The sequence below is a fragment of the Cyrtonyx montezumae genome, unplaced genomic scaffold (assembly GCF_038088225.1).
Source record: "Cyrtonyx montezumae isolate F1298 unplaced genomic scaffold, pur_monq_1.0 scaffold_24, whole genome shotgun sequence".
Lineage (NCBI taxonomy): Eukaryota > Metazoa > Chordata > Aves > Galliformes > Odontophoridae > Cyrtonyx > Cyrtonyx montezumae.
This window is the reverse complement of record NW_027071981.1, coordinates 4,176,548-4,186,414: the sequence shown is the minus strand read 5'-3', so window position 1 is coordinate 4,186,414 and position 9,867 is coordinate 4,176,548.

Here is a 9,867-nt window from a genome sequence, read left to right as displayed (position 1 = left end):
AATTCAGACCCAGGCTTTTAACTTTGAGCTTTAGAGCTCTAAAAGCTCTCACCTATACTTAAATCTCATGCATTAGTTCAGCTTACAATGCAGTTTGAGTTCTCCATTACAAATGCCCTGTTTCCAAGTCCCTCTCAAAGTGTTTTCTGCAAGATGAAAAAAATGAAGCAAAACAAAAAAAAAAAATCAAACCTTTGTCCAGAAACACACTTCTGAAATTCAAGATCAGCAATTACCAGTCCTACAGCTGCAGAACAGATTATATTACAGCTGATCACAGCAACACTCCATCCGTGTCAGTCTGGAATATATCACTGAACTTGTGTTACACCCTTCCATGTGAAGTTTCCACAGTGAAACTGATCATTAACAAGAACAAAATCAGTAATTGATTATTTGCATTTTATGAAGAGGCAGTGTGAGGAACAATGTCCTACATGAAAGAAAAAGAGAAAGAAAGGATGAAGTTGCTACAATAGATGGATGTCAACAGAAATAGTATGCATTAAAAGTCAGTTGTAACAGAGTCTTTTGGCTCTTTGATTCTCTGACACTGTGTTGTATAAACTCTCCCTACTATGATTCTTACTTGAGACTTCCCCATGAAAGTGAGGTAATTGCCAGTATTGAATAAATTGAATAAGGAGGCTAAGGTAGCTTCACAGTAACTGCTGTACCACCAGCTAGATATAACCTAGAACAAATACCTACTTTTGGGCTGCTCATTGGCTAGAAAATATCCTGGGGAAAACAGGCACATCCTTAAAGACATGAAGACCTGCCCATCAAACTTCTGCATTAGTCCACTTCCAAGACCTTCTTGCAAGAGCAGAGAAATCATTTTAAAGCAAATGTGTAAATCCAGAAGAGTTTAATTCAGAGTTCTGCTCTGGATACATTGGTAATATTCAGTCTCTGTCTAGCATTCAGTGACAAAGCAACTTTTCTTACTTTCCAGTCCACTGTGCCTTGTGGATCCATTGTAGCGACAACAAACTGAGAGAAGCTCTGCTTGCTTTGTCTTGTTTTTGTTCTACACACGCGTAATCCCATGAAAACAAGTTTCTTGAGTACAGCTCCAAACATTACAGCTTAATGGTACCTTCTACTTTTGTTAAGGAGAGAAAGCAAAAGAGGCGTCTTGAGCCTTGTCTCAAAACAAAGGGCTTGCACTCCGAAAAACCATTACTTGCAAACTGAGCACACAACTACAAGCATGCTGCTCCAAACAGCTACTTCCAGTCAATCCAGGAAGAAAAACACAGTGAAAACTCAAACCACTTTCAAGCTTGACACTTCAATGCCTGAGTGACAACAAAGGCTGTAACAAACTTTAAGGTTACTTGTGTAATTCTCCGTACCTCCCCTTCCCTTGCAGGGGCACACTGAGCAGGAGCCTGCTGCCTTGAACTGAGTGGCATGTACATGCCAGCTTTAAAAAAAACAGCCAACTCACTTAAAGAAAAATGCATATGGTCATAACTCAGTGATCTGAGTTCCAGAGCTGCTTGGGTCACAGTTCCACGTGACTTTGTCAGATTTTACATGAAACTGTGCAACTACTTTCTCCATAAGGAATGAAAAACATGAGCCCAAGCCAACCAACAAGATTCATTTGCCTGCCTTGTCACGTTCCATCTCTCTAGTCATGCAACCTTAACCATTTTTTCTCGTCAATATCCATTCATTTTTTATTTCAAAAGAAAACCAAGAAGCCACAGTTCAGTTATATTCCAATTATGAAAATTCTATTTTTAGTTCTGTTACAGAAGACACTAAAGAAATAGCTATAGACATACATTTCAGTGAACTTGCTTTAGTCATACCAAGGCATCTCTTGCATTTACTTTCCATAGCATTCAAACAATTGAGTTTTCCTGATACAAATGACAGTGAAGAGAGAATGAATGTCAAGGTATTAAGCCAAAGCATTTGTGGCAACCTAACTCATCATTCAATCCAGAAATGAAGTGCAGTCATTTCTTCATTAAATAGAAAGAAAAAAAACCTATCATCATTTGAGTACCTCTGAGCAACACAATCTGAAAATTAAAAATGAGCAGAGAGATGTCTACATTCTTTAAAGGTTTCCCTTAACAAAGCCAGAGCATTAAGAGGTGAAATGGAAAAATATACCTATCATCACTTAAAGAAGCAAGTAATATTGAAGAAAAACGCAATTCCACTGTTTTTCCTTTTTTTTTTTTCCAATCTCAATTTGTTCATACCTTTCTAGACACCATTTCTGAACACGATCTTCAATATGCAAGTTGTGAGACATCCTTCTCTCCTTGATTTCCTTCTTGTCTTTGTTGTTCTTGGTACAAGAGGCACAGGGCAGGTCTTAGGGCTTATCACACACATTCCTCTGCTGTAGCCATACTTTTTCAAGTTACATTTCCCTTTCATGACACAGCCTGGTCAGAAAATCAGTTTCATAGGAACAATGTTGAAAACAGAATTAACAGGACAACAGAAGGTAAGAAGAAAACACTACTGACATGGCATGCACCCATTTTATATATTTTCATTACAAGACTCAAGTCCTCTACTTCCAAGAGATGGCAAAAACCGTTAAGAAAGATCACAGCAGAGAAAAATCAAGTCTTAAGCTGTAATACAAATCTTCTTACAAATAATAACGCTGCTTCACTCAACCAGCCTTGCAGTCAGTTGCCAAAGTTATCCACTCCTCTCAAGGAACAGAGTTTTGCTGTCTGCTTACATCCACCATTACCTACTCAAGCAACTACACAATCATGTTTCCTTCTGACACGTATACAAATAACTCCTTTTACTGAAAGAATTTATATGCTGCAATTTAAATATTAGAAGCATAAAGACATCTTTCTGCAGAACACCCAACGATTAAAGCAAACACTGCCTAATTTGTTGGGCAGGCTGCTATCTACAGAGAACAGTGTCCCACCAGCCCATGCAAGCCACCCAGGTTCAGCCACATTATTTCTTTCATTCAGCTGCCATTCTAAGTTATAAGAAAAAGAAGGGCAAGAGTATTGTACAATTTATCAAGTAATAAATAGCATGGATAAATCCATGGGAAAATCATTACTAATTCCAGCACACAAAAAACAAACTTGCCACTTCTTTCAGTTGTGGTTATAATTGATTCACTCTATTTCAGACAATGCAGTAAAAGTACTCTTAAAAATGAATGCATTGTTGAAGAAATAAAAACACTTTCAGAACTGAGAAGTCTGTGATAGGAACAAGTCTCTGAAGTTAAGCCTTTTTTCCAGCAATGTCTGCTTCCATTAGAGAGGTAAAAAACAAATCCATGAAAACATAGTCTGAAGTAGTTCTACTCTTCAAGCCTCATTCGCTGTTGTTGTGGTAGTTTCCCTTATTCTCTAGGCATTCTCATGGTCCGTAAGCACTGACAATCTTTTAAGATAAATCTAAAGCTGAGTAACCTGGGTCTGTCCAGTCCAGGGAAAGGAAGACTAAGAAGGATCTGATTAATGTTTGTAAACATCTAACGGGAGGTAGGAGGCAAACGGATGAGGTCAGGTTCTTTTCAGCAGTGCACAGCAACAGGACAGGCAGTAATGACCTTGACCATAAGGAGCTCCATACCAACACATGGAAGAACTCCTATATGATAAGAATGACAGGGCACTGGAACAGACTCCTCAGAGAGGTAGTACAGTCTCCTTCTGTGGAGACATTCAAGACCCAGCCGGACACCTACCTGTGTGACCTATTCGAGGGAGCCTGCTTTAGCAGGGGGTTGGACTTAATGGTGTCTGGAGGTCCCTTCCAGTCCCTGCAGTTCTGTGAATCCAGTCACAGCAGATCACTAACTGAGCTCTGCCTACCTCAGTTTTCTCTACTTTGTGGTACTACTAGGTGGTCACAAAGAATTTCCCACTGCCTTTGCATTATATAAACCATAAATCCCATAGAGTCCCATGCTGGGGTACAGCCAATGAAGAGCACAACTGCTGGCACATCAGCAGCAGCTCCCTGAACCATGGTCTGAGAATCCCTGTAGCAGCTGTGGGACACCAGTGTTCCCTTCCCCTTTCAGTAGAGTATTGACATTTATTTCCAGTCTTTGTCATCTACATGCACATTCTGTATTTAGAGAAACAAACATAACTTAGAGGCTGTAGGTACCAGAACTGGCCAGTTGCATCCTCACATATCTTACAAGTTGAAGTCTCCAGTCACAATACTCTTCATTAAAAAAAATAAAAATAAATAAAAATTAAAAAAAGCACCCTGCTGCTAACCTAGACAAAAAAATGAAACTTTTCCTTGAAGGAATGGTGAACAACCCTTTCAGACCTACTGCAATCCCTGTTGAAGCCAATACATTAACAATTCCCTGTATGGAACAGATTCAATCAATATTTTCCAGCATCACATTTTGTCAAGAAAGCATCCACTGGGAACAAGTTACTACACAGAAGCTAACACAGCTTGCCATATTTTTGCCGGTATGCCCAGTGTCCACAGAAGGAGAAATTGCACATTAAGCTTATATACCAGTTTTATGTTAATTGCACTCATCAAGGTTTTTGAGGGAACTAGGTAACTGGGTTGTTATAGTTCTATCTTTAGAAATAAATTAGAATTACTGCTTATTTAGAATGATTTAAAATGTCTGACTGTGCCTGTTCTAAGCACCCATTAACTAACAGTGGCTTTTACTTGACTTGCCACTGCATTAAACAGGCCACTTCAGTACACCAGGCAAAGCAGCTGGAGGTTGAAAATAAATACGCAGGAAGCAGGCATACAAACAGAAGTGTTAAAATACAGGTCTTATGCCAAGATTCATTTGTAAATTCATCTCAAGTCACACCGATGTGATTTCAAGATGGTTAGAACATAATATTTAGAGCACTGTTAAATGGAGGGAGATATTCAGCAATACTTAAAAGCAGAAGCTGGAAATATAGGTCTAGAGAAGCATTTGTACACTGCAGCACTTAGTGCTTCTCCTCCAAAAGAGTGGTGAGGCATTGGCACAGGCTGCACAGGGAGGGTGTTGAGTCACCATCCCCAGAGGTGTTCAAGAAACACTCAGATACAGTACTAAGGGACATGGTTTAGTGGAGAAATATTGGCAGTACATGGACAGTTGGTCTGGATTATGTTGGAGGTCTTTTCCAACCTCTGTGGTTCTATGATTGTATCACATAACACTTAGATTACTTTATAGCTACAGGACTCTGACTTACATGCTCAGGATTTCTGAACTGATGCACAGATGCTGTGTGACTGCTCAGAGACACAGGAGAGCTAGCAGTGAACCCAAGCTGCCCAGCAGCCAATGCTGGAGTAATGCTATCTGTCAAGTTCTGCTGCTCACTGCAAGGAGTCGCAGGGAAACACTTCCCACACTTATAAGCCCTTTGTGTTCACAAACCTCTCCCAAAGTGAAATAACTAAGTTTACTCTAAAGGTATTTTAACAGGCTGGTAAACCACCTTTGCAATCCCTTTTAATTCAGTACCTTTGAAATCTCTAAACACAGAGCCATAGAAGTTCTAAATTGAAGTCTAGCTTCTCAATAAGGGATCACTAATTCCCAGTTATTAAAAAGCACCAGCCAGGAGGCTTTAACATGACCTGAACAGGGAAATACAATCACCCAATCTATATGGTTTTCAAAGTCCCTCTCTGCACACAGGTGGGATTCTCTGAGCCAAAAGAGAAGGAAAAACAAAACAGAACAAAACAAAGCCCTGTAAGCTGCTATATGGGAAAGCTCACATATAAATAAAACAACAGATGTTGCAGTTTGTTTTGTGAAAGGAGGTAATCAAAGATCAGTCATCCATGCATCAAACAAGTGCTCTCAGTCTGCTGACTGAACAGTGGTGTGACAACACCTCAGTGTACCCCCCAGGAGCACTTTCGAAGATGAATCCTGTACACAACAAATCCCAGGGATGTGCTGTTTAAGATCTGAGTAACAAAACCACGTGGGACTATCTACAGCACTGCTGTTTTCTGGAATGAACATTCCCAGAATGGTGAGCTCTTGTAGCTACAACAGCCTGCTGAAAGGACAGAGGTGAGCGTGGGACTGCCAACTACATAAGACTGTTTGAGAAGAGTGAGTAGACAGCTGAAGGTGTTTATTCACATTTTGTAAGGCTCTAGTACAGTCATTTATCTGTTATATTGCTGCTATTAAACCTAAACACACAGTTCACTGGCTGAGGGTTAATTACAAACTATTAATAAATCAACAAATCACTTTGATCCTTATTTAAGCCACGAGTCCTACTCCCCTATAAGCACATGCACTTTCCAGTGTTTTCTGCTTGACACTGATACACAACCTTTGGCTAAAAAACACTACTTCTCATTTTCTATTTAATTTCATTCTTCCTCTCCCTCCCGAGAGGGCTTAAGATATGCAGGAAATCAACTCGCTAGCTATACCTGTCAAATTTCCTTCAGTGCTGACACTGATCTCCCACATCATCCTTCTCTCCAAATCGGAAAGACATGGATTTGATGGATGGAGTGCCCAGGGGACAAGGAACTGGTTGCAAGATCATACCCAGAGAGTGGTCGTCGATGGCTCAATGTCCAGATGGAGATCAGTGACCAATAGTGTCCCTTAAAGCTCAGTACTGGGTCCAGTACTGTTCAGCATTTCATCAGTGACATCAACAGTGAGATCAAGCGTGCTGTCAGAAGTTTGCAGATGACACCAAGCTGTGTGGTACAGTCAACACAGCTGAGGGTCAGGTTGCCATGTGGGATGTAGACAGGCTGAGAAATGGGCCCAGGAGAACCTCATGAGGTTCAGCAAAGCCAGGTCTTGCACCTGGGTTGCAACAATCCTCACCATCAATACAGGATGGGGATATAAGAATGGAGCACAGCCCTGCCATAAAGGACCTGGGAGGACTGGTAGATGGCAGCTGGACGTGAGCCAGCATTCTGCCCTCACAGCTCAGAGAGCCAACTACATCCTAGGCTGCATCAAAAGCAGCAAGGCCAGCAGGGTGAGGGAAGGGATCTGCCCCTATGCTCTGTGCTGTGAGACCTCACCTGGAGCACTGCATCCAGATGGAGAGTGCTCAGTACAGAGAGACATGGAGGTGCTGGAGCACATCCAGAGGAGGGACACAGAAATGATCCCAGGCTGGGAGATCTAGGCTGTGCAGCCTGCAGAAGGGAAGGCTCTGGGGGACCTGAGAGTGGCCTGTCAGTATCTGAATGCAGGGGATGGTTGAAGAAAGAAGGGTACAGAGTCTAGCAGGGTCCATGTGACAAGGGAAAATGGTTTCAAATCAAGAGAGGACATTATTGGATATAAGGAAAAAGCTTTCTAAACAAGTGGCGATGAGGCACTGGCACAAGTTGCCCAGAGAGGCAGTGGTGCCCCAACCCTGCAGACAGCCAAGGTCAGGCTGGACAGGTCTCTGAGCACTGATGGAGCTGTGGGTGTCCCTGTTCAGTGCAGAAGGTTGGACCCTTTAAGGGTCTCTTCCAACTCAAACAATTCTACACAACCAAAGTACACGAATAACCATACCCCTCATATTAACAGCTTCCTAATCCAGTCCAATATAGATCTTTTAATTAAGGGTGACTATTAAATTATTGGATTTGACAATGAAAATTTAGGTCTAATGCTAGTTTCCCTAACGTAGCTTCAGAACAGAATGTTCTAATGGAATTATATTCGCTAGATTGGATCTTTGCATCACGATATTCTAAGGAAAATATATCTGAAGGACAGCATGCTGGCTTCTCCTCCCTCCTCCACAACTGAAAGAGCTGGTTTTAGCTTGCTTCCCAAAAATACTGAGAAGTGTCTTTTTTTTTTATTTTAAAGCTGGTTATATATATTTTTTTTATGGTTCAGTTCTGAACTTCTGCTGATGACATCTTCATAAGTTAGAGGTAATCAAGGATGATTTCCCATGCTTAAAATTCCAATTCTCAGTCTTTTGAAAACATAGGAACTACAAAACCTAATGCTTGGGATACACACAACATAGTGTTTTATTATCACCCCCATATCCTAAGTAGCCTTGGATAAAACAATGTGTCAACAGATGTTGTAATCAAAGACACTGAAAAAAACTCAGTCCTTGATGAGCAATGACTGACCTCAGACCCTGTCAGTCTCTGACCCTTGAACAGTACTATTCAGTACTTTCAGGACAAAGCATATCACCATTGCAACTACTAGTTAAAAGTTCCTTATTTTGCAAAATGTGGTCTCTTAACCATATGTTTAAAGTTTAAAATACCTCCCCAGACAAACAACTGGCAACTACATTCTTCTTCATTACAGTTTCAGAAAGAAATAGTCATAAAGCTGAAAAATTAAAGTATAAGAAGCCTTACATGAATAAAAAAACTAATCATAATTAACTTTCCTCAAACATACTGATCTAAGTGCCATACAAAGAAAACGATTAGTGGAAATCAGACTGGCCAATAATTCCAATAAAGGGGGAAAAAATTGCAATTAAAGTATAGTGGTGCTGTTGGTTTTCATAATATATTTATTTTGTAGATGCTTGTAATGTTAAGCATTAACTCACTGTTGATAACATGCAAATTTTAATGCCCAACTTATATGGATGTTCTCATCCTCTGTAACATGAAAACCACCACCTACTCTGCACTAGTATTTAAAGTTGGCAAGCATCCATGATACTCACTTCCCCCCCCCCCACTTAATTCTGATTAACTGGAGGAAGCATAATAGATTGGCATGTGAGATAATCTGTAAAGTGCTCAATGCTCATGCAGTCTTCAGCTTCTATAAACCAGTAACTTGTTTTTCTCCCTCACATACCAATTCAGATTTGAGAAATAAAAAGGAAATTCAAATCACTGTGAAAATTTATATTTTCATTACATTCATACAGGATTGTAACGCATTTCAAACTTCAACAAACAAAACTGTTTATCAAACATCACATGTCAGAGAAGCAAACATCTTACCTGTCAGTTGCACTCTCCCTAATTCCAATTAGCATTGCTCCAATTAATATATTTATCACTCCCCACTTTTCCTGTTCCCAGTTTTTTTTCTGTGTTAATTATCTATACTTTTTTCTAAGTGCTACAAAGAAAATCATTCCTCCATTTCTCTCTATCCAGAAGAGACCTTCTCCTGTTAGTGTATCACGTTCATGCCTTCCTAACAGCTTACATATTCCACCTAAGGAGCATGGAACCAAAGAGAATACTGACCCTAGGATAAATCCTTCCCTTCTTCCCTGAGCGCACCACAACAAGCACAGTAGCAGCCCATCTCCAATTAACATTTACCCAGTGCATTCCACCTCCTCACTGCCTTAACATATCTGAGTCACCAGCTGAAGTGACAGGAAATTAACCTACTGAAGCAAAAATGCATGAAGTTGCACAGTTATTTGACACACAATAAAACAGCAGCTCACACGTGGGAAACTAAAGAGGTCCTCTTAAAATGTTAACTTAGTCTAACACAGACAGAATCCATAGAGACAGTATTTTGTATCAAGTCCATGGATGGTCTATGAGAAAACTTCATGCCATTGGAGAGATGAGCTCTTCAAGTCCTCATTTTAAGGACTATAAAGGTTATAAGATGACTTATACTCCCCCCTTTTTCCAGGAGCACTACCATTCTCTAAAGGAAAATGAAAGATAAGCTCCTTCCCCTTGAATTGTTATGGACTAGGCTCATCAAGAAGACGGCTCCCCTCCATATCACAGTATTTTATACCTTCTCATTGATTTCCTTCAGCCAAAGCCTGGTTCAGAACTTCTCCTCCCCCCAACTCTTAAATTAGTTTTCTAGCCAGCTGAATACTGCATAGATGGCTTCCTTCAAAAAATCATTTCTGTAATTTTGAGAATTGAACACTG